The sequence below is a fragment of the Schistocerca americana genome, chromosome 11 (assembly GCF_021461395.2).
Source record: "Schistocerca americana isolate TAMUIC-IGC-003095 chromosome 11, iqSchAmer2.1, whole genome shotgun sequence".
Taxonomy (NCBI): domain Eukaryota; kingdom Metazoa; phylum Arthropoda; class Insecta; order Orthoptera; family Acrididae; genus Schistocerca; species Schistocerca americana.
The window spans coordinates 98470352-98476654 of record NC_060129.1 but is presented as its reverse complement, the minus strand read 5'-3'; positions in this window follow the sequence as shown (position 1 = coordinate 98476654).

Here is a 6303-nt window from a genome sequence, read left to right as displayed (position 1 = left end):
TGTCGGCGTCAGGGGGACATTTGCAATTCTGTTGTAAATTTTGACGCCCTTAGGCTAGTAATGATGAGTGATGCTATGTAAATAAGGAAAGCTGTGTCTCAGACAAGTGGTTCCACTTCAGTCTGTGCCAGTTCTCTGACAGAAACGTGTGTTCCTCTATGAGTGACATGATGTCGTCAGCTACAGTATGCTCTAGGCTCCTGCAACAGACCTGTGTCAGCCATGTTGGATGTATGATGCTGTGTGTCCAGTCTTGTACCATTTCTGTAACAGGACGGAGCTGCACTCCCCTCATGTTGTACGGCACTGTCAGTTGTACAAGGCACTGTTGCTAAATACGAACCGGGGAAGGACCTCATCTTGTGGTGTATTTAACGTAAAACTTCCGTTCCGTAAACATTTGGTGCATTGCTCACTTTAGGTCGTCTAATTGTTTTTCAATAACGACAGAGCTAATATCCACATCCCTCCTTTTTCATTCTGTGCAGTGGTTAAACATTGTGCGAATACATTTTTAAATTACTGATTTAAAAACTACTTGCACAATTGTTCCGATTTATTATTTTTCGATCAGGCCAGATTTTTACCAGTTGTGTGTCAAGCGCGGCCCTCAGCTGACTCTTTACCAACTACTGAGCGTTTCTCGACGCCTGCGGCCCATAAGGTCGCTACAGCTTTCTTGAAGATGTTTCGGTATTGTGTGCCTTATTCCTGATTACTTGCGCCTTTTCTTCTAGATCTATTTTGACGTTGACATAGCAGGTTTTATTGTACTTCGTTTCGAATCAAAAATGTTGAATACGCGTTTCGTGCTCTTGCACTAATTGATTGTCGCCACGTATGCAAACAGCAGGTTCAATACGCTGTGACATTACTTCGAAATAAAACGCAGTGTGGTGTTGGAGACGAATACTGCAGTATCAGTTTTCAGTTCACATTCGTTCAATTGAAACACATTCACAGCACTGACGTAGAGGCCCTCCATCACGTTTCCACAGCCTTTCACTGAAACGATGTCCACGCTCGCTGTCCGTTGCATTCCCTTGAACAGTCCGCCCCCCTCTCGAGTAGAGATCTCAGTCTGAGCTAGAGCACGAAGCCGACTGGGACCAGATCACGGCGATATGTTAAATGTTGGAGGATTGTGTTCCTCTTAAGGCCACAAACTGACACACGAGGGCCCTGCTATGGGCCTGGTAGCAATGATAGAAATATCTGTTCGAAGCAGATGGTTGCCTAGTGATTCTAACTTAACACTGCTAATGCACAAAACTGCGTTGGTCCATAATATATTCTCATCCTAAAATTCAGTCTTGGATTCTATTGATTCTAAATACACAAGCGTTTTCTATTATCTGAAAAACACTCGTTTCGGGGCAAAAAATAGACGAATATGCTCCTCTCTGTCGGAAGAGTGGGGAACCAGCTGCCTCTTCCTCTTTCTACCTTTCTCACAAAATATTTTGTCATGCAAACGTGTTCGCGCAATTTTTACACAGATTATTATAAATCGCTTTATCTAGACTATCTTTGTAGTAAAATCTTTATACTCAGCATCTTCCTTTCAGCGGTCGTTTATAATTAAATTTTCCCTATTTAACACGTTATAACGCGGAAACTAATTACTGTACAAGTACCAAACTAGGTAGCATGAGGTGCATTATTTCCAAGCATCACATCGCCACCATCCAGTTCCAACTATGGCCACCAGATGCCGTGATTCGTAGTCTCACACACCTGACCAGTCCCAGTGACTTGGTGACGTGTCAACATTAGCCTGGACAAAAGGAGCAAGGAATTATTGGCGAAGCTCTATTATCAAAACTACAGTATTGGTGCAGTTGCACTTCGAGAATATCGCCGGCTGATAGGATTACAGAAGGGTCCTCTTCCTCCACCTGCTGTGGGGAGCATGATGAAGTAGTTTGGATCAACTGGAGAACTGTGAGTCGCTCTGGGAAGAGGCCGTCGGCCGGTCGCACCGCTGGTGATCGATGAAATCGCTGCTGCTATGGCAGACAACGCTGCGCGCAATTTTCGATCGTCAGGGGGTGCACGTGCTGTGTCACGACAGTTGAAAATCCCGCGCACTATACTGAAGGTGCTTCGAACCATTCTCAAATGGTATCCGCAAAAGACCTGTATCACACAGCAGCTTGCACCGCTGGACGCACAACCACGTGCTGACTTCTCTCTCCACAGGAACTGAAGTTGGCGAGGCCTGCCCCTGGACCATCCTATGGACAGAAAAAGTTCATTTTCTTCTGACAGGTAAACACACTGCCGAGTGTGGGAATTTTCAGCTCCAGTCACTGTGCATGAAGTTCCCCTGTATGGTGAACCTGTATGGCTTACATCCATATTCATCATTGGCCCATTCTTTTTTGAACAGAGTGGCACCCAAGGACCAAAGACGTGCAGTGTGACTGGCTAGCGCTACTGTGATATGCTTCACCAACACGTCGTACCCGCTCTACAGGAGAGAGACGCATTGAACTCGACAGTTTTCACGCAAGATGGGGCCCCACAGTACATCGAGTTATCAGCTGATCGTTTCCCAATGCTTGGCCGGAACGATCACCTGGTCTCACTCCCTGTGGTTTCCGCTTGTGGGGCTACCTCAAGAACTGGGTTTACCAGAACCAGCGAAACATTCACACATGTGCTGATCTGAAGCGCAGCGTATCAAGAGAGGTAGCAAGTATACCTACAGACATGATTCGTTCTGCTGTAGAGAATGCAATCTCGAGCTTCCAGATTTATCTGGACACTGATGGGCGCTATATAGAGCCCCTTTTGTACGAGTAATGGTAGCGGTATGTAATGGTAAGGTATACCGTAGCAGCACATTGAAAGTGTTTCAATTTAACTGATTCTGCATTATATCTCTTCCACATGTCCTTGACATTAATGCTACCAAGTTTGGTACTTGTACTGTACCTAGGATCTGTGTTATAACGTGTTAAATAGGGGAAGTTTAATGATAACCACTCAGTATCTATATCTCTCTCCCACTGCCTTCTATCTTCCCATTGTAAATTTCTGCTGTCTGTCTCTCTCACTGTCACTGCCTTCATCCCTTTCTCTCACACTTCCTGGCCGCTGTCTCCTTCTCTGCCACTTTCTCTCTGTACTACTCCCATTACCATTCTTTTTCTCTTTCATTGCCATTGTCTCTTTCTTTCTCGCTTACAGTCTGCTGTCAGTCTATGCAACCACTATTTTCTTCCCTCTACACATGTCCTTGGGTATCGTTTGCGAGCATGTATGCTCTGCACTCATTTCTGTTTTTTATTTCCGCTAACCCTCTCTCTTTTTTGATTCCATTGCTACTGTAACCACCCATCTACCTTCCTCTTTTACAACCACTGTCTCTCATTGACCATCAATGTCTGTCTCTCTTTGGCTCCCACCGCTATTGTATCAATTCATCACTCTTCCTCTCCATCATCATTGTCTCCTCTCTCTTTGTCTCCCACTGGCACTGTCTTCTCCCTCTTCCAGCGTTATTCTGTCTCTGGCACTCTCTTTGAGGAAAAGCGATGGGGAGTAGTCCTCACGCCAAAATTTCGCGTGAGGAAGGCGGACTGAGCGTTGCGGGAGCTGGTTCTCTAGATTTCTGTCAGAATTTTTTAAAGAGGGGCATATTCGCTACTTGACAGGAGAGTTTTTCCAGTCATTACATTCTTTTCCCTGGCACAGCAAAGTGTGATATTTATATAAAAACGAATTCTTCACACCACTAAAGTTTTGACGGCTTATTGTGTACTTCCACACATTTACATCATTTGGCACATGCAAACAACAAGTCAGTATGCGTAATATAAGGTTAACTTAAAATCGTCGTTCATCCAACACTACTTTACATAAAAATGCACAAAGTTTTGTGGCTACGTAAGCTACACCTATCGTATACCAAGATATGTTGCGTTTGATTTGAATTAAAATAGTGTTTGAATGATAAAAGAAAAATTTGTAGAGTAGTTACGCTATCAGGTGATACCCTCGAATAATTTCCGCGTCAAGAAGGGTTGTATGGACGTGAAGTGCCCATTATACTACGAAAGCAGGTCGTAAAGTTCTAATGGTAAAATAATGACTACTAAAAACAACATTTGGTGACCTCAGAACCCTAGCGATGCCTCCAGGACTTTTGTCTTATGTTCACTACGTTCATTAACACTACATGTCCGTCTCAGATTTGATGTTACATTCATACATATGGTAATTCTGATTCCCTGCATGTCTCCATGAGTTCAATTTAGTAAACACAGATGGCTCTAATATACGTAAATATGTGTGTTGTAAGTTGCAAGATGAAAAATAGGGGTTTTTGTCAAACTGATAAACAAAGCAATGATCACTACAAAACCCGGTTTGTTACAATTTGCTGTGGACTTAAACTTATGCCAACGTACTTCCCATCACTTCGTCTGTGAATACTGTAGTGTCTCACCATGCTTAGAGTTACTGATGCCCGCGAGAGGTTTGCTGGGGCGGCTGAAGAATTCTGTCATTTGACTTCCACAGAAGGCTGTTCTCCCTCAGAGCCCAGAATCCAGGTCCCCCTCTCGTCTGTAGTGTCCTCTGGTGAGTCTTGGATCGCAGTAAATCTCACAAAGCAGTCCCAGGAAGAAGCAAAATTTCCCTGTGGATAATCTGCGGACTAATGATAGTGAATCTTCTGAGAGGTCCCAAATGAGTCCATTATAAAGTTGCAACAATCTCCCTTCCATACTCATTTTAAAGATAATTAACCAGATTCGTGGCTTTTTGGTGCCGGAAATCTGAAACGGACAACTCTTAACTCCCACTACCTGCCCTATTCCGTGTTTTAGCCAATAAGCTCTCTTCTCAATGTACAGAAAACGATTTCTCTTTTCCTATTCTAGACTTCATTCATATTAACAATCGTAGCTGTTCTTACTATTTCTTAAAAAAGTAGACAACAAAGCACCTAGCTCGCCACCTGCCTTATAGCTGGGGGTCCCATGTCGCTTAAACCAAAGGTGCCCTTCAGCTTCCCATCTCGCCCCACTTTAGAGATCGTGTCTGCGTACAGCATCTGGTCTGTTGTTCCCCAGAAAGCTGGATACTTGCGGAGGACAGGGCGCTATGAAACTGCTCTCCCACACTGTATGCAATCTCTTCATCATCAACGAATGCCCTCTCCAAAAACATGATGAAATGGCGTACCATCGTTTAGGACGCAAAACGGATCATGCCACACTGCGAAATTCAGATGACATTCAGTGTACTGTTCCGGACATTCTACCTGCTCTCCTTCTTCCCCTAGCAGGGTTCGCCTTCCAGAAGATATACAGTACCTTTCAATGGGTGTATGCTGGCTGTCTCCCCTGCTGAGGTGGGCTCTTCTTATCTTGTATTCAGTAAGATCCCCAAGCAAATTTAGACAGTTGTCCACAAGACGAATTTAATATACAGGGTGTACATAAAATCTGGGAACAATTTCTATTATTTATTGCGCAAGAACTAAACATTGTACACATGTCATAGATTCAGCTTTTTGAAGAGAACCTCTGAAAGTTTTTTTAGAAACATTTGATCGTGAACCATGAGTGACCCGGCAGACGTCAATAGGGTAATCGAATTCTTGCCATACCTGTCCCATGGCTGGCATGCATGACATCGCCGACTGTGGCATTTGGTTCCCGTATTCTCTCCCGGAGCTCTGCTACATCACGTGGTAGAGGCGGTAGACACACCAGACCTTTACTGTGTCCCCACAGAAAAAAGTCACACAGAGTGGCACCTCAACTCGCCATGTTTGGTAGCGCTGACTATCGGCAAATTACCAACCTACGCTGTGGCGGTATGCAGGAGAAACCTTTTAGGGTTTCTCTTCAGAATGCAATATCTGTGAGATCTGTACAATGTTTGGTTCTTGTGCAATAAATAATTGAAAATGTTCCTAGACTTGATGTACACCCTGTACAAATACAGTAATCAGATGTGGCTATCACTGATGTAACCTTAGTCATAGCAGTGCTCTCGGTTCTACCTTTTAGTCAACTGAGATTTGCTACATTCATCAATTTGTTAGTATTTGGTTATGGGACATGACAGTTTTCACATGAGTAGTCATGCAACTACATCACGGTCAACCATGAGAGTGGCTCCACGCAGTTCCTCTTCCGCTCGCAGTCTGACACACGATTTGTTTGGTGTTGCAGTTGCTTCAGGTCAATACGTAGTATCAGTCTTTTTATCTGAGTGGTGTGTCTTAACCTTGGCACTGTTTCTTTTTGGAATTTTAGGTCCAGAACAAAATGCAGTAGGTTG